The sequence below is a fragment of the Lynx rufus genome, unplaced genomic scaffold, assembly GCF_022079265.1.
Source record: "Lynx rufus isolate CCGP_SWC_20201006 ecotype Redwood Valley unplaced genomic scaffold, mLynRuf1.p SCAF_24, whole genome shotgun sequence".
NCBI classification, from domain to species: domain Eukaryota; kingdom Metazoa; phylum Chordata; class Mammalia; order Carnivora; family Felidae; genus Lynx; species Lynx rufus.
Window position 1 is genome coordinate 14,927,280 of NW_025814839.1, and position 19,522 is coordinate 14,946,801.

The following is a 19,522-nucleotide window of genomic DNA, read 5'->3' on the forward strand; positions in this document are numbered from 1 at the left end:
CTTGCTGATTTGTACTCCCAGACTTTTACGTTTTGCAAATTATCAATTGCACTTAGCAAGACTCTTATAACAGTGAAAGCAGTAGGGTTGTCCCCACACTCTTCAAAAGTACCCGTTTCCTTGTATTTCTCAATTGCCTGACACATGGCCCTGCTTTTGCATATTGTCCTACAGGTAAACCACCTCTGTTCCCCTCCAGTAAAAATTTAAACAATTACATTACTCTATGTTCTCCTATCCCTAAACCCCTAGTTGGAGTCTTCATTGCTCCAGAATCTCATTTCTGTGTCTCCTTTCTCAGACATACCTGCCCCCACTAGAGTAGTTCAGGACTGTCCTAGTTTTAGGCCTGACTGCTCCCTGTCCTGAAATACCCATAAGTCTCAGGCAAACCAGGCTAATTAGTCACCCTCGTGATGCCACCTGTCGTGGGCCGGGTCTTCCTGGACACCGACGCTGAGGTGGAAGTTAGCACATAGAAGAGTGCTGTTGGTGTCACCCCTGCCCCATGCAAAGGAAGAGAAGAAGCAGGATCAGGGAATGAGCCCCCGTGGTGTGACACTTCAGCCCCTCCCAGGGGCACTCGCCCAGTCAGAGACAGACATGCAGAAGACAAAAGGAGGACAGTGCCTGAGAAGAATAAAGGGGAGAGAGAGCAGGAGTCGGCAGGGAGAGCCTACAGACAGCAGTGGAGATGTATCCCCTGAGAAGAGAGAAGGGTGCAGAAGGAGGATTAGAGAGTAAGAGCCTCCAAACTCAGAGCAGCAGTGAGAAAATCTCAACCTGCCCGTTGGGGAGCTCCAGAGCAGAGGTAAGCATAGAGAAATCCCAGTTTTGAGAATCGGCGAGGCCTTTCACATTGACATGCTCAGTCACTGCCAGGCAACGGCCCAGGAAGCACATCCCTTAACTAGAAAGCTAAGGCAGATCCTGAAGATACCTGTACTGACATCCTGGAGGCAGGTTTCCTTGGGCAGGCAGATCTGAAAGGCTCATCTGTGGTTGCCCTACCTGGGCTATGGTGCAGTCTTAGCCAACTCCAGGGGCATTTCTGGAGCTGAGACAGCCCTTCGGGTGTTCCCATATTACAGCAGGACAGCCTGGACTGTATACTGGTGCATCCAACAATCACTACATGCAGGCTGTTCCGGAGAGGGACATGACTTTGAGAGGGCAAATCCCTCCTGGGAGAGAAGTTTCAGGAGAACACTGGAAGGTGAGGACTCTCTGTCCCTCCAGCATCAGGGATGACATGACTTTCATGGAATCTGGGCCACTCATCATAGCATCCGCTTCATTGGCCCAGCAGCATATGGTCATTTTCACTTCTCTCAGTCAACAAACTCCTATAAAGGCTAGGAATGAGAAGTCCTATGGAGCAGGGAACACACAGAACATTTCCACTATAACATACTACACATTTAAAAGCTTCAAGCATATGAACCCCTTGGTCAACTTGGGAAGAGTCTCAGGAATTGGGGGCAGGGGGAAGAGCCTTCAAAACTCATGTATCTGTTGCTATAGGCATGTTTAGAAATCAGCATATCCTCAGAAGTTGAATAACAATAAAATGCCTGTGCATAAATAACAGGGTCAGAGACCTGCCACCAGACTGGAAGTTGTGCTGGATGGAGTGCCAATCCCCATTGTCTGGGGTCCACAAGGCAGAGGTCCCATGGAGGTCAGTAGAAGGTACTGGATGCTTCCTGCAAGAAGTAAGCAGAGGGTTTCTCTTTAGTGATATATTACTGGTGGATTTTCAGGCACTCCAAGATACGGGAATCACTATCTTATTTAATTTGTTCAAGAATAATTTGCCCACACAATCAATCACGATGCAAACATAAGAAGTACAATGGTTTCAAATTAAGAAATAAAATAATTTGAATTAGATATGATTTATAACCTATAAAAACAAAGTGAATTTCCTGGATAACATTAAAAACTAATTCACCATACACCTGAGTTTTATCAGTGGGAGGGCATAAACACAAAGGAAGCTTGTACAGTCCAAATTAAAAGGGCACAATAGTTGGAGAAGATCTCAAAATGTATGATATGCAGATGTATCACATTCTTACCATCACTATAACAATCCATCATAAACTTAGGGGCTTAAAATAATAGAAAATTATTTTCTTACAGTTCTGGGAGCCCAGATTCCAAAATGAGGCTGACAGGACTGAAATCAAAGAGTCAGATGGGCTGGCTCCTTCTGGAGTTTCCAGGGGAGCATCGGATTCCTCGCTCTTCCAGCTACTAGAAGCCAACAGAATTCCACATAGCTGGTAGCTATGTGATGCTAGTTGCTGCTCTGTGGTCACCACGCTTTCTCCTTTTCCGTCCTCAGGTCTGCCCCTGAGGTCTGCCTTCCTCTTAGAAGGACACTCATGATTACATTCTGGAGCACCAGATAATCCAAGATAACGTGCCTTGACTTTCTGTTAGTCAGGGTTCTCCAGAGGAGCAGAACCAATAGGAGATACATAGGTCCACATACATATATGATTATGTGATTCTGGAGGTTGGGAAGTTCCACAGTCTGCAAGCTTGGAGACCCAGGGAAGCTGTCGGTGTGATTCAGTCTGAGGCTGAAGATCGGAGAACCAGAAATGACGATGTTGCAAATCCCAGTCCGAGAACAGAAAAAGATGGTGTAAGATGTTCCAGCTCAATAGTGAGACAGGAAAAAATAAAAGTCAAGTTCCTCCTTCCTCGGCCTTTTGTTCCATTCAGGCCCTCAATGGATTGGAAGGTGCCCACCCATATGGGGGAGAGCGTCCCACTTTGCTGAGTCCACCAGTTCAAATGCTAATCCCTGGAATTCATCTGGAGACACTCTCACAGACATACCAGAAAATCATGTTTAATTTGGTCTCCCCATGGCCAGTGAGGTCAGCATGTAAAATGAACTGACACAGTCCCTACATCAAGATCCTTAATCACATCTGCAAAGTGCCTTTTACCGTAGAGGTAACATTCACAACTTCCAAAGGTTAGAACTGGATATCTTTGGGGGCTAGTACTCAGGCCACCACACCTACTGAGGTGCACGTGCAGGAAACACTCTGAGGGGCTGTTCTCAATCTGTTTTGCACAGTCTTGGCCTAATATATCCCAGAAACGGGAGCGCTCTGCAACCAATGTTTAAAAGTTACTATTAAACGGCCTGTCGTTTTCTTTAGCTAATTCCAATACTCAGGGAAACCTGGGAGGCTATTTGTACTGTTTGAGCCTCCACAAAGGGAGAACTCCAGGGAAAGAAAAGTTCCAGAAATATCCGCTGGTACAATCCTGTCCTGTTCACAGTCGAGCTCGTAGTGCTCTTGTCATTACCTAAGCGATGAGCCACCCAGCCACCCCACTTGCTATTGCTTCCATTCAAAGAAGTATTAACAGGACGTTTTCCTTACACAATTAAAGAAATTTTAGGAAGTCGCCTATGCATTCTCACACTTGTCCCCAGCAGGTTTATTTTTTAAGGATTCCATCCCTCCCATCGCAGGCATGGAGGGGTTACCAGTGTGAAGTCCCCAGGACATCCTGGGCAGTGCCTCTCAACCTCCTGCTCCTTCCTCCTTTGATGTCTGCAAAGATGCCAGGCCCAGCCCCTGGCCAGAGTTACAGAAACAAAGGACAAAATGACCAGGATGTGATGCCACCAGGGAGAGGAGAGGCCTCTCCCGCCAGTCCCTGTGAAGTGGCTGCCTCTCCGGGAGGAGAAAATAAGAAGCATGAAGCACCACTGGAGGCCCAGATCTGTTCGCAAGTTCCCTAGTGGACTGAGCAAACATTCATGATACACGGGGATGTGCTTATTTCTTTTCTTTCATCTAGCAGGATAACTGGAATCAGGCCAGGAGGAGAGTGGCACACCAGACAAACCCACCAGCTTTTTTTTTTTCCACAGATGGGACAAAAGAACCAATTGGGAAATATTTCACTGAAATGAAGAGGCCGATGCATGTGCAAAGCTTGGTACAGGGACAGTGGGTTGGGGTCTGTGGGAAGGCAATTCTGTACAGAGCCCGTCCCTCTGGACAGATCTGTCCCTCTAATTCTCCCCCATTTCTGTCTCAGGAAGTACTGTTGGAGTGTCGGGTCAAAGGAGAGACCCTAAAGGGAGGGTCTCATCTGTCCCCACTTCTCTTTATTCCTTCTGCAAATCTTGAAGGCTTTCTTGTTACCAGGGCTTTGGCAATGGACTTGCAGAAGAATGACCCCGATAAAGGGCTATCTTGAACAGAATGTGGTGAAAGCAAAGTTGAATGCATGATATGGACCAGTTGGTTTAGGGGGAATTTAACCATCAGTTTGTGCTTGGAGCATCTTGAATGCACCAGACAAGACTCTTTGGGTCCCCTGCTCCTGACTTCCATGCATCAGATGGCAGCCATATTCTGGACCCTGTTACTCAGCAGAGATGGTCTTATTTTCCCAGAGACCTGTGACCCAGAGAGGGTTCCTTGTGTCCTTCATTAAGAGCCAGAAGAAGAATTCAGAGAGAAACCCAGCCACAGAAGCAGAAATGTCCCTGTACAGAAAGAAGCAGGGATAAGAGTAGGGAAGAGTCCCATGAGCTCAGAGCAGAGTTTGCTCTCACTTCCCTGGTGGGCTAAGTAAAAGCGCTCAAATATGACACATAGTCATAATCTGCCTTGTCCTCAGGGTGGAGCCTGGAGATGGTAGGGAAGCTGGGCTGCTGGATCTCGAGCCAGAGAAGTGGTACAAGATTCCAGAAGGCTAAGAACCGACAGTATCAATTGGAGTTTAGAGGCATTGCCTGGGCCTCATTGGTGCCAGGACACCTCATGATATCCCCAGGCTCACTGCTGCTTCCAGAGCTTCTGTCCCAGAGCCCTGGATGCTGAGGAACATTGAGTCAGGGCAGACTGAGCCCCAAGCTTGAAAGCAAAAACAAAGATAGTTGGTAAGTTTAGGACCAATGCCCTAATTGAGCAAGAATAAGTTCACCCAAAATCAACAATGGAGTATTTCATTTAGAGCCCACCTCCTGAGCCCACAGCTGGGCAGGACAGCCCTGGGTGGGGTTGTTTATCCCACCAGGCTGCCCCATTTTGGAATGGAGACTGGAGAGTGGGTTTCATGCCTATCTGCTCACCGAGCCTTGACCATTTTCACTGCCCTATCTGGTTCCAGACCCTGAGTCTGGGGCCCTCCAAAATGTTGTGCTTCCTGGGACCCTCGCCGGGAAGGTATGGTTGAAAGATCTGTTTCAAAATAGATCTGAGGCAGAGTCCCAAGGGAGACAGAGCTGCTGAACAGAGGTTACTCAAGGGAGAAGAGCTGAAACCACAGGACAGAACTGTAAGTCCAAGTTCATTCAGGGGTTCCACAACAGTCCAAACAAACGTTCATGATATATATATATATATATATATATATATATATATATATATATATAGTAAGTCATTCCTTCATCTCTTCCTGTCATTGAAATCTCAGGAGCAGTTTAGAGCACCAGTGAGCCTAACCCTCACCCTCCCTAGGAGACCGGGCAGAGCCCTGGATGGTGGCAAGGGACCCTGGTGCCCAAACAAGGGCTCCTTGCTGTGTCCCTCATTGTGGCTGCATCTGCCATACAGAGGTAAACACACTGCTTGCCGTGGCTTCTCCTAGGCCACAGTCCTAGCAACACTACCACCCTCTCCCCTACCCTTGGAAACCGGTTGTGTCGGACTCATCCCTGTCTTACCTGCTGTGATGCACATAATAAATAGATGCCCAGGGGCTCAATCTCCAATATGGTGGCCACTAGCCACACGTGGTTATTAAGCACTTGAAATATATCTAGTGACCCTGTGGAATTGAATTTTTAATTTAACTCGATCTAAATTTAAATTTAAAATATGACCATTCGGTTATCGTTTGGAGCAACTTGAGTATGTGAATGAATCTACTTTTTCAACCAAATTTTATGAAATCTAAATACAGATCAAGCATTACTGATGAAAATTTAGCTATGAACTGAGATTGCAATGAACTGAGAAAGATTTAGAAGACTTAGTACCAAAGGAATGAAGGTAAAATATCACAGTAATGATGTTTAAAATATTGACTATATGTTGAAATAGTAATATTTTGAATTCATTGTAACCCAATATGTGTTCTACATTTAATAATAAAATATATTATTGAAATTAAAAAAGAAATTCTTGCCAGAGTCCTCCCCTTTTAGAGACCATATTCCAGACACATCATTATGCATCCAAAAGAGTGTTTGCCCATATAAATTAGGCATAATTCATTAGTCCCAGATTTTAATGCTGTGTTCATAATTCTCTGCCTCAGCACCCCCAAAGTATTATAAAGTCCATGAAAGCATTGCTAGCTAGTTATTGAATGAATAGAAGAAAATAAATATTACATATATTTATGATTGTATATGAAGAGGATTATATTGTATGTGCTTAGCTGTACTTGATTATTTTTTTTACACCTAACAGTGGAGACGCTGCAAATTTAACACGGTGCCTAAAGACTTCTTAGATATTTTTTTTTTCATATTTGCTTCTTTCTCATTCTTCCTAATATCAAGGGGTCAAGATGAAGTTCCAGGTGTTACCTTTGACCCTCACTCACCCTTATGACCTGAATCCTCTCCAAAAGCAAGCCCTGCTGTTCTACCTCCAGGATGTCCTCAAAACCAGAGAGGCAAGCCAGGATCTCCCACAAGAACCACATAGCAACCATAGGGACCTTGAAATGTACCTGAGGTTATGTCATAACCCTACTCACAAACTCTGTATTAGCATGGCTTGTAGGAGATTCAATAATAATATAACTATATAAATAGAAAAGAATCACCACCAAGCATCTCACCACTTGGGAAAAGCCATGTTTTTATTGTTTTGTAAACAACTGTTCCAAGTCAGCTGTTCTCAAACTTTTTGGTTCCAGTATCTTTTTATACTCCTAAAAATTATGGAGTTACCCCCAAGATTTTGTTCGTGTGGATAACATCTTTCAACGTTTACCAGATTAATTAAAATTGAAAAACATTTTTAAAATGTTTAATTATACATAACAATACTAAGCAAACCACAGGTAAATAAATATAATTTATACGTATTTTATTATATGCAAGCGTACCTCAGATATATTGTCAGTTCAGTTCCAGACCACTGCAATAAAGTGACTATCACTAAATTAATATCACAAATATCAATAAAGAGAGCCAAATGAATTTTTTGGTTTCCCAGTGCATATGAAAGTTATGTTTACATCATACTGTAGTCTATTAAGTGTGCAATAGCATTATGTCTAAAAAAACAATGTACATACCTTAATTAAAAATACTTTATTGCTCAAAACAGCTAACCACCATCTGAGCTTTCAGTGAGTCGCAATCACTGTCGCCACAAAAATACAATAATAATGAAAAAAGTTTTCAATATTGTGAGAATTACCAAAATGGGACACAGAGACACAAAGTGAGCAAATGCTATTGGAAAAATGACGTAGATAGACTTGCTCAATGCAGGGTCGTCACAAACCTTCAATTTGTAAAAACAAACAAACAAAACCAAAAACCCAGTATCTGCAAAGTACAATGAAATGAAATAGGACTGTATTCAAAGATTAGAAAAAAAAATGAGGCATTGAATTTTTTTTTCCTTTCCGCAAATCTTTTTAATGTCTGGCTTACTGTAAAACTGTTGGATGTGCACATTGACTTCTGCACTAAGTCTGTTGCAACATGTTGCGTTGGTTGAAGTGTGTAAAGAAAAACTTCCCTCACAGAGATTGGAGGCACAGAGGAACCCTTTGTACTGAAGCGATCCCAAGAAAGAAGTGCATGAAGGTGTGAGGCCTGGTTTTAGGGCAGTGGTCAGAGAGCAGAGGGGAGGGGCTAGTGTGGGGCAGAAGAATGGTCAGTCACCTAAATGTTCCCCTGGTTGATGCCCATGAACTAAGAGAAGTATGACAGCAGGGACACTGAAAGCTTAAGAACAAAGTCTCCTACCTCTTGCTATTCCCATAGTGAAACTTGCTGAGGTTTCTCACAAGAGGCTTTAACAATGGATTTGAGCTTAAAAATAGGATTGGAAGTCTCCTTATTTGAGGACAGTAGAGGATGCATCCTGTGATGACTTTTGCATAATCTCTTCCCCTAGAATTTAGGAAGATCTGTGATTTGCTTCTACTCAATAAGCACTGCAAAGGTGATGAGATGTCTCTCCTTGATTAGGTTACATTAAATGGAAAACATGGCTGGATGTCACTCCTGTGATTACATTATGTGCTGTAAGATTCCCTCTTAATGAGATATTGCTATTACACCAACGTGGATGAACCTAGAGGGCATTGTGCTAAGTGAAATAAGTCAGACAGAAAAAGGAAAACATCATTTCACTTATACGAGGAATCTAAAAACACAAAACAAATGGAAAAAACAACAACAAAAAACAAAAATACAGAGAATAAACTGGTAGTTGCTAGGTAGGGGCTAATCAGCGATGGAAAGTGGGAGGTATAGACTTCGAGTTATGGAATGCATAAGTCATGGGGATGAAATGTATAGAATAGGGAATACAGTAGGGTATAGTAAAAGTCTTGTACAGTGACAGATGGCAGTTACACTTGTAGTGAGCAGAGCAAAATGTATAGAGTTGACAAATCACTATGTTGCACACCTGAAACTAATATAACATTATGTGTAAACTACACTATGTTTAAAAATATAATATCTTATACATTACTACATATTATATATATATATATAAATATATTTAATATATATATAAATATATATAATTATATATATATATTTATATATATAAAATATATAATATAATTATATATATAACTAAAATATATAATAAAATATATAATATAATATAATTATATATATCAATATATAATATATATATAAATATATAATATATATTAATATATATATAAATATATATAAATACAAGTAATATATAATAAAAGTAGAATAATATATATTTTTAGAGATTCCATCTTAGCAAACTGGAAAGAGGTCCCCCTGCTGGTCAGGAAGAAGCAAACAGCCATGCCTATGGAGAGAGCCATGTGGCAGGATGCTGTGGGCCACCTCTAGAAACCAGAAACACCGACAGCCAAAGGCCCTCAGAGAGCCAGGGCTTCAGTCATATAGCAGCAAGGAAATGAATTCTGCCAGTCAACTTGCGAGCAGATTTTTTTCTCAGTTGAGCTACTGGAATAGAACGCAGCAGCCACCATACTTTCATTTCAGCTTGGAGAGACACCGAGCAGGAGACCCTGCTAAACTGATCCAGGGAAAGTGGAGTAATAAATGAGTATTCTTTCAAGCCACTAGATTCGTGGTGGTTTACTACCCAGCAATGGAAAACTGGATAATAATACCTGGATCATCTGGGTCACTTTGGTCCAAACCAGGTAGAGACAGGTTAGATGGAGGGAGACTTTGGTCGCTGAGTGCAGGAGTGCCCGGACCCATGGACCCATACTGAGGTGCAGAGGGATGTATTCGGATGACATGGTCCCTGAACTGTCTCAGCCCAATGAGAAGCCCTTGTTCTTCCCACGGTCTTGCCACTGAAGAGGGAGACAGTCTGCATCCCAAGGCCCAGAGGAAGGAGGAAGCTTTCATTTTTGTGAAGCTTTGTCCCCTGGGAAACTGTTTTTCTTTCCAACATCATCATAAAGAGCAACAGGAATTGTATGGGGTCCCCTTCCTGAAGCACCTACGCCCCTGGGGTGATGAGCGGAGAGAACAGGAGAAATCACAGCCTGACTGCCTGGTTGGTGTGAAGGTCTGGAACACTGCAGGTTTTAATCTTCTTCTTTAATAGTTTTCATCTTTGATCTTTTAAGCTTCAATTCCCAGTGGGCTTGGAGCACCGCAGATAAATGCTATGACTATCAGTGATAATCAGCCTCGCCCGCAGGCTGCAGTCCAGCGATGGTCAAGGAACCAGTATCGCCACACCTGGAGCCTGAGAAGAGAGCTGGAATCCCTGAAGGCAGAGGACTCACAGCATCCATCTGGAACATGGGGGCCATTCCCGCTCGTTGTTGGTGCCAGAAGACAGGGTTGTATGTTCTAGTATGGCTGCTGCTTCTGTGCAGGAGATGGAACAATCTGTCTCAAAGTCCCAGACACGGAGGGAGGCTGGGTCAAGAAAGAACTGGGCCCAGGACGCAGAGAGGGAGGAGAAATGCAGAGAAGGTGACCCAGGTGAACCTGGGAAGAGGCAGAGAAGCGTCAGTCCGGGCACCCACATGACCTCTTCCTTGAGGACACTCACCTGTGTCCTAAGTGAGGCGGGGAAGGGAAGGGAAGTGGAGCCAAGGCCATGGTGAAGACACCCCAGAGCTCTTCCTCCTCAGACCCCAATACTCGGGCAGGGCACTCAAGACTTTCTTACCCCCTCTGCATAGTTTGAGATGCAAGGGGGCTCTCCATGCAAGTTTGCTCCTGAACTCTGATAATTCTTAATTCCTCCTCTGCCCCAGGCCCTGAGGCTTAGCACCCAGAGGAGCATGAAGATGACCTGCCCCAGGCAGGAAAGGTGTGGGGGACCTAAGTCCTCTCTTCCCAAGAAATTACTTGGAGGCCGGATCTGTGGGGCCTGGAGCTACAGAAGTACCACCTCCAGGGATCAGTGAGCACTTGGCCTTCTAGTGAGTTTCCCTCTATTTTTTTCGTAGTTCTAAAATAAAAATAGCTCTATTTTCATCGCTGGTCAAGAAAAAAATATGATAGAAAAAGTTCCAATACAGAAAGGTATTTTAATATACCCAGTGTTATTTTAGTGACCATCTTCTGGACACCTTGGCCTGCTTCTTTTGTGTGTCTCCCAGAAGGTAGAGCCCATGTAACTTTCACTTCCTCCCAGGAATACTGTAAACATTCATAAAGATTACTTGAAGCAATGAATGAATGAATGGAATATTCATGTTTTAATTTTATGTGAAGAGGACTGCATTGTATGATCAATTATGTGATCTGCACTTAGCTTTCAATTATTACAGACCTCATCTTTTCAGTGTATCAATTGCAGTCAACACCAAAACGACAATCAGGCCTCAGGGCTCCTGAGCAACTGGGAGGAGCCTGCCAGCCTTTGTAACTTTGCATACCAGCCCCTTTGTTTTCTTCAGAGAGTTAGTTACAACTTGCCACTTTAAAACAATGGTGTTCTTGTTTTGGGGTCCTTTTTTTTTTTTTCTTTCAGTTTTCATCCTAAACTTAATGAGCCAGAGACTGAGTATATCTGCCTGAGGGTTGCATCAGTACCACTCAAGGACAAATGTTTGTTGAATGAGTCCAGAAGACCAGAGGAAGGGAGGCTGAGTGTCTCCAGATCCAAGCACGAAAAAATTGAGTTTTAAATTAGCTCTGTTCTAGGTGACTAAAGTAGATCCAATGGGGATCAAGGCAATGACCTCATTTGCATGCACCTATGTATTCACACACTCTCTTCAGCTCTGCTATACCTCACAGGCATAGGGATATCTGGGGGAATGGCAAGGTAGACCCACAAAAACCACCCAGCCTTTATTTCCCTGTTACTCTCAGCCACCAGGACTTCCTGCGGCCTGTGGTAACAGATTTAGGACCCTCTATATGACCAAGCACAATGCCTGACCCTACCTCCCTTTCCAGAAAAAACACAATCTCAAAGTGTGAGGAGGTATAGTCCCTTAGGCCAGTGTGAAGGAGGCATGGGGCCTCCCCCTTGTACTTATTTTTTTTTTAATGTTTATTTATTTATTTAGAGAGAGAGAATGAGACAGAGGCAGAGAAAGACTCTCAAGCAGGCTCCATACTCTCAGCATGGAGCCAGGGCTCGATCTCACGACCCTGAGATCGTGACCCGAGTCGAAATCAAGAGTCCCACACTTAACTGACTGAGCCACCCGGGCACCCCTTGTACTTCCTTTTCTTTTTTTTAAAGTTTATTTATTTTGAAAGAGAAGGTGAACAGGGGAGGAGCAGAGAGAGAGAGAGAGGGAGAGAGAGAATATCGAGCGGGCTCTGTGCTGCCAGCACCAGAACCTGCAGGGCTAGATCTCACTAACCTTGAGATAATGACCGACCTGAACCGAAACCGAGACCAGGAGTTGGACGCTTAACGGATTGTGTCAGGCGCCCCCTTCTTTTTTTTAAATTGAAGTACAAGCTACCTCTGCTTTGCTCTTAACCCCTCTCTTTTCACCGGGAAAGGATCCTCAACCATCTGGGTCTTGCCATCTCCCCAGAAGCCCGACTTTTCTTCTCCCAAACGGACTGACCGGAAGCAGGTGCTCAAACCAGACACCGGCCTTGCAAACACAGGTCTTGGAACCATTCGGGCTGCCAGATCCCCAGTGCCCCCTGGTGGCCCCTGACGCAGTATCCCAAGGGTGAAGGGGCCACAGCGCTGAGAGACGCCGACCACCAGACCACGGGTACCGGGCGGTGCCTATCCATCCCTCCTCGGCGGCCTTGACCTCCCCGCTTCTCACGACCGCCCTCCCACATTTTCAGCCTTCTGGTCTAGTCCTGATTTTATCAAAAATTATTTGTTGCTGAAAGAGAGGAAGCCTGCATTTAGGAGTAGTGAAAGCTGAGATCATCCGAGGACTGGGGGAGGTAAGTAGTGCAAACCCAAGAATCTGGCTTCTGAAAAAGCTCTGGAAAACCAAATTCGGGGGGGGGGGGAGAGACTGAAGAAAGCACACCCCAGAGAGAGGACGATCTAATCAAACCCCAGCTGGGGTCTCCTGTGCCGCAGGGGTTACAGAAACGGTAAAGTCCAGGGAGTAGGAGGCATTGGAGTGGCCAAGGGCCAAAACATCTTTTCTAGCCAAGGAGGGGGGAGTGGGGCGAGAAGCCTCGCTCAGGGCCCCGGCACCCCACATCCCGCTCCGGGGGGGGGGGGGAGTTCCAGGCCTCGAGCCTCTCCTTCTTCCCAAAGGCCTCCTTCATCCCACTCCAGCCCCATCCCCCACTTCCTTTACCACATCCGACCCTCCGTACCCCGTGGAACCCACCCTTATCGTCCCCATCTCTCGTTCCCCCCACTCTCCCACCTCGCAGCCAAGTGGGCGTGGCCACAGGCACCACCCCTCCCCATCTTGCATCTTCTCCAGCTCATTAAAATAAACCCCTTCTGGACTCCCTGGGCGACCCCACTCGTGATCCTAAGATCTCGTGAGATTTTGCCCGGGAAGGAAAGAGAAACCGGGATTGGTCAGATAAGGCTGTTTGCGGAGGCTGAGCTCAGTGCAGCTTGCTGAGTCATTGCGCGTCCTTTCCCTCCAGCCTCTGTGCGCGGGAGACCTCGTGGCCCAGTGCGCGGTCTGCAGAAAACGTAAGTTCAAGCCCCGGATCCTCCGCTTTCTCTTAGGGTGACCTTGGACTAATCGCTGGTTAGCATCCCCCCTCCCCCAACTCTCGCCCCTATTTTTTATCTGAAAAGTGAATTATCAAAACGGAGGGTTGGAGTGAAGACCGAACAACATGCTCTGGCTCAGGTCAGGCCACGTACGCCACCTGCTTCGTAAAAGTGGCCGTGGTTATGAGTCTCAAACGTAATAATTCATCGAACTCGGGCGTCTGCGTTTATTGTTTGATCTCATTAGCTGGATGGGTATGCACTTGAAATGGAGTGGCTTTTCTAGGAATCTGGCCCCTCTGGAAGTGCCAGGGTATGGGGGGACAGAAGAAGGGGCAGAAACGTGGTCTGTGTCTTCGCGGGAAGGGTTGCTTTTGACTGACCACAGGGTCTGCCACTCCAGATTGTTCTCTGGTTCAGCTCATGAGAAATTGGTAGTCGGATTTGGAGATTAGAGGGCTTCCCCCCCCCCCCCCCCATTGGGCAGGACCGGGTCTCAAGTATTCAATTTCCTCAGCAGTGTTCGCTGAGATTTTCATAGGAGCCCGTGGCTTGCTCAATACATGTGTTAACACACAGCCTCTTTGTTTCTCGAGCGTTTTGGTTCTTGCTCTCAGACTTGGGTAGATAACAGGTGACTGAGACGTTAGGAGACCAGGGACACCAAGTATTGGAGGACCTTGAGGCCGGTCTGAGCCGGACCACAGTGGACAGAAGACATCTTCAGGTAAGCTGCCCCTGCCCCCCCATCTTAGGTGTCTGGAAAAGCCCTGTTGTTCCCTCTGTTCTTATCTTGGAGGAGCTGGATGGAGTCTGCATCTTGAGGCTGCTCAAGAGGGGAGGAAGATGCAGAAGGAGCTTTTATTTTTTTTCCAGTCATTTCCCCAGTGGAGCATTTGTCCTGTTGCTTTCTTATTAGAAGGAACTGTCTTGTGCTGGGGGCTCCATTCCCAAAACCACGGTAATGTTCACAACCTCTGCTTGGGGGCAGGAGCAGGGCTGGCATCAGACCCTAGAGACTTGACTCCTGTTTGGTGTCAAGCAGGGACGGAGTGGGTGAGCCCAGGGAAGTTTTGGTCTCACTGCCCTGTGGGCTTGGGCCACTGGGGGTAAAGGGACACTCCTTGAAAGAGAACAATAATAGTGCCCAGTTAGTGCTCCAGACAAATCCCAAGATCAGGGAGGCCTACGGCCTGACTTGAAACTGGAGAAGGGATGGAGGTCCCGGACAACCTCATGCATTGTGTCAGGCAGCACATGGGCATCCTTGATAGCAAGACGCCTGGCTTATAAGCCCAGAGTTACCGTGGCCTCCAGAGCAGGAAATGATGACCTTCCGTCCCAGGGCCACAGATACTAAGAGTGTCTGTGTCAGAACACGCTGGGACCAGGACCCTGAGAGGAGGAGGACCTGCAAAGAGGAGAGGTCAAGGTGAAAGCCATGATTCCAGAGGAGATTGGGGCAGAGGGGGAGAGAGGGGTCAGCCCCGGGTGACCAGAATGTCTCCCCTCCTTAGTGTCCCTCACCTGTGCAGAGTGCCAGGAGGATGAGCAGAGCAGAACCCAGGCCACGGTGGAGATGTCGCAGAGGTCTACTTCCTGTGGCTCCAGCACCGCCCTGGACCCCCCTTCTTATCCCCTGCTTCACATGTGGCAGGGACCTGCATGTGCCTCTGTACCTCACATCCTGTGGGTGACACCCCATCAGTGAATTCTCTTACTTGCTCCTGCTGAGGGTGTGCAGGGGAGACGGGTTCTCGCAGGAGTTGTTCTGAGCCTGACTCAACCAGAGAGACAGAGCTGCTGAGCAGAGGTGCCTCTAGACAGTGAGCTCAGGCCTTTCCAGATTTCTTCCTGGGAATATTGCACCCCTCCCCAACCCATCCTTCTGGATGCCTGACAGGGCCCACAGACTCAGCTGGTACAGACCTGCTGACCCCATGAGTGGAATGTTCCCATTCTCAGGTGACTTCTCCATGCTCAGCACAGAGCCCGACACACAAGGCTCGATCTCCCAACCGTGAGATCATGACCTGAGCTGAAAGAAAGAGATGCTTAACCCACTGAGCCACCTAAGCATCCCGACATTTTATGTCTTGAGAAAGTAGAGGCTAGAAAAGTGAACTGCTTTGGTAACTTCCTAAGTTCTACCAAACACGAGGAATTCTTTTTACTCATCGTTGTGATTGAGAATCCAGCTTCAAGCGCACAGTCCCCATCTCCCGCAGAAGTGTAAAGGGAGATTACAGCTATGACAAAGGGTTGAAGATACCCCGGGGGAACTGATCCTGGCAAAAACCTTCACACGAAAGGAATTCTCTCAAAAATATGTCATGGCGTGGAAAACACGAAGGATAAGATATCGGAAGCCTCCCCAAACTTAGAAGGCAGCATGATAGTTTGCCAGGGCACAGAAAAGATGCTCATTCTGTACCAAAAGTTATAGAAGAACCATAAACAATGTTAAAACCACTTTTGATACTTTTTTTTTTTTTTACAGAGAAGGGATTTAATTTTTAGGGTTTAAAATCAGTGTACTAAATAAACAGTAGTTTTACTATTTTATTCATTTCTTAACATACTTGTAACTGATAGGAAGGGAATTCTTAATGGGTTAGCAAAAAATAATTTTTAAATTGCCACAGAAAAGCCATAACTTTGCCTGTGAATTGTTAAGGTGGCTTTGCATAGTTTCATCTTGCATGGTCACTTTTATGGCCCTGTTCTACCACACAAAGCAAAGTCAACCTGTGATTAACTTATTTTTCAGCTTGCTGCTTTTTCATTTGCTTACTCAATAGAATGCAAGATCTGTGACCCTCAGTAAGTGTTTTTGAGTAAATCACGGATTGAGAAGAGAGGATGTGTCTGGGTATGGGGCAAGGGGCCAGCTGGTCCGGAGACATCCCTGTGAACATGCTCCAGTGCCTCCTGTCAGCCCTCAACTTAGGGCATAGGGGATTTTTCCCACCAAGTGTGAGGCCAGTGTCCCTGGAACCCCGAGGATCATTGCTTCCTGTCCAGTGGAACAAATCCCAGTGGAAAGTGCCTGATAGCCTGATGCATCTGGCTTTACTGTGAGCTACCATGACCTTCTTATGGCTTGGAGTCCAAGATTTGAGGGTCATGGGGCGCCTGGGTAGCTCAGTCAGTTGAGCGTCCAACTTCAGCTCAGGTCACGATGTCATGGCTTCTGAGTTCAAGCCACGCGTCAGGCTCTGTGCCGACAGCTCAGAGCCTGGAGCCTGTCTTCGGATTCTGTGTCTCCCTCTCTCTCTGACCCTTCCCTGCTTGCGCCCTCTCTCTCTCTCTCTCAAAAATAAATAAAACATCAACAAAAATTTTTAATAAAAATAAAAAGTAAATAAAGATTTGAGGGTCAATTTGGTGACAGGGACACAGTTCCAGACCCCATTCTCTCTCCCTCCTTCTCTCTCCCTCTTTCTCTCTCTCGCTACCCCCCTGCCCCCCACAAAACACAAATCTCAGTCAGTTGAGCTGTGATAGGTAAGGAGGCTGAAGAGCAAAATCCCAAGGAGCAGCCCAAGGGCTGAATGCCGAGGCTGGGGCCCTCACCTTCCCTCTAAATCTGTCACCTTTGCATGCAGGAATTGGCTTGCCACTTTCTCTCCCTCTCCCCATACTCTCCATTTGTCTGATTCTGTGCCCTTGGTCTGCAGTGACATGCAGGCGTGCACATTCTCACGCACACACACACACACACACACACACAGCCACTGGCACCTTACTCAGGTGCACAGTGTCTCTAGGTGGTCTCAGACATGTCTCCACCCTTTAAGGGACACAGCTCTGTGGGAGCCAGAAGACCTGGCCTCCTGTTATGCTGTCATTTCCTCCTCTCCCTCCATTCTGGGCCCCACATGGGATGCTCTTGGCCTTTTCCTTTTTAGTCCCTTCTCCTGCCACCAGTCTGGAATGAGTCCTCCCCCACTGTGCCTCCAGAAACACTTCCTTAGAATTAACTGGCTAGATCCAGAGTGACCTGGACGTTGGACAGGTCATCACTGGCAAGGAAGAAAGGAATAATCCCGTGTTTAGGTCTAGATGTCACCGGATTTGAAGTGAAACCAGATCTTGTTGAGTACAGGAAGGGGCAGGGAGGACCAAGAGAGAGACCTTTAATTTTTAAAAAGACACAGAGGGCAAAATATTTCAGGGAAATAAGAGGTGTGACTCCAGGGGAAAATGTTGAAGACGTACTGGATGCCATGTGGAATCTTGTCTACCCGAGGGCGTCCTCAAGAAAGCCTGAGAGGGACTGACCCCTGTATCAGGACTGGGCTCCCAGCTTCTCATTAGCCTGGCACCCCTGAAGACCAGTGGAGTTGGGGTCTTTCTCTGGAACTCAGGAAGTGTCTTTTGGCATTGCTGGGGGCCTCTTGGATCCAGAAAAGCAGTTGGGCTTATTTTCTTTCTTCACCTTGTGGCTTGTCATGTCCTCCAAGATAGTGCTCAGTAGAATTGAGGAAAATGCCTTGATTTCTGTTGATACCAATGGAAAGGTGTTCCCCAGCATTGTAGCCACTCCCCAGGCTCTAAGAGAGGTGGACTCATGTGCCAGGGACACGGAGTAGGCTTGCCCAGTTGGCACAGAAACATTCTAAAGACCCCAATAAGATAGATGCTGTGGGATCCTAGTTGGAATTCTGTTGACTAGAAGGGGTGGGGGCAGGGCACCCACCCTGACGAGCCCAGGGGCTGCTCTGGCCTGTGTAGCAAATGAAGACCATGAGAACAGGTGACCAGGATGCAGTAGGAACATGCCTCAAATTCATGCCTTGGCCCTGGGAGTTGTCTGGAGCCAGTCTTGATCCTGGACAGGAAGGACGGTCTATCTAGATGTGCTCTTGGTGCCCCTGCCTCCAACCCCGCAGCGTGTCCCCTGGTCCAACAGGCTTCTATCTATGAGGTGAACAGAGGAGTGTCCCTTGCTTCACAAGGGAAGAGTGTTTGGTTCATACTAAACATTGTTAGATCTGAAAGCAATGGTCACTCCTGCCCCCTTGGATCTGGATACTGGGATCCCACAGACACTTTGCAAACTTGGACTTCTGCAATTTTTCCTATTTTCCCAAGGTCCAGGTGAAGTCTGTCATCAGGCCTCTAACATTGAGATTATCTGATCACTTGGTGGGGCAGATCCATCCAAACCCCTCCTCTGAGGGTGTTTACCAAGCTAATCCCTGTGTAGAGTTGAGTCCCGGATTCACTGGGCTAAAAATAAAATTACAGCGAACTTTAAATTTTCTGCAAAAGTTATTGAGGGTACTGGATGAAATGTTCCAGAGCACCATTTCTGTGTCCAGTGACAGCTCAATAATCAGGAACATTTACGATTATCTTTGTTGCCAATCTCAGTCTTACAGCTCGTTGGTAGCGGTGATTGCCTAGTGGCTAAAATGCCAAGAGAGCATATTCCAGTTTAACCCTATTTTATGCACACGGGTAATAGAAATTTGGAGAAAGCAGTCTCCATGAAGATACTAAAATGGAGAACATCGTGGAGAGAATCCCAGTCTCCTTGCCAGTAGTATATAAGAATTGTTTGGGCATCACCATGCAAGGAGTAAAGAAGAGCCTGGAGAATTCTTTATGGGGGGAGATGTTCTCACTCTGTGTGTTCTGAAACCACCAATGTGTGATCCAGCCCAGCGTGGGAATCATCTCTAAATTTGGCAGATCCTTAAATGTCAAATATAGCTTCAAATTTTGTAGGGAAAGGTGTTGGTATTTGTGCACGAAACCTAACATGGAGAGTGGGGGAAAGTTTTCCTGTTCCTAATGGTGCTTTCCCAGCTGAATGGGAGTAAGTAAGAAGCTTAGGGACAGAGCCAGAAGGAGCTTTTTGAAGTTGCATTTATATTAGTGGTTTCCTAGGATTGAGGAAACAGCAGTTGTCAATATATACCTGGGAAGGGGCCTTTGGAGATCACATTTAGGGCCGAGGCCCCTGTGAAATGCGTAGACCTGATCGGCCTTTGAAAAGTCAGGTTCTGGAAGAGGATACCTGGGCCTAAAGAGAAAGTCTTCTGGTGGCAGCTTCTTGATGACAAGGCTACGTGTGTTTTAGCTCATGCTTATTTCTCTCCCTGCCTCTAAGACCCCAAAGAGCCCACGGCCTTCACCCCTCAGTGGCTGTCAGAATT

At 46.3% G+C, this 19,522-nt stretch overlaps 2 protein-coding genes and 1 gene segment (V, D, J or C); all 3 read right to left on the reverse strand.

Annotated features, from left to right (window-relative positions):
- Positions 1–19,522, reverse strand: part of LOC124518350 (immunoglobulin lambda-1 light chain-like) — a 677,956-nt gene that overhangs the window by 420,198 nt on the left and 238,236 nt on the right.
- The window catches only part of LOC124518353 (immunoglobulin lambda-1 light chain-like), a 721,987-nt gene that overhangs the window by 387,469 nt on the left and 314,996 nt on the right, over positions 1–19,522 (reverse strand). The gene's annotated exons all lie outside the window — the stretch shown is intronic.
- The window catches only part of LOC124518352 (immunoglobulin lambda-1 light chain-like), a 550,070-nt gene that overhangs the window by 372,752 nt on the left and 157,796 nt on the right, over positions 1–19,522 (reverse strand). The gene's annotated exons all lie outside the window — the stretch shown is intronic.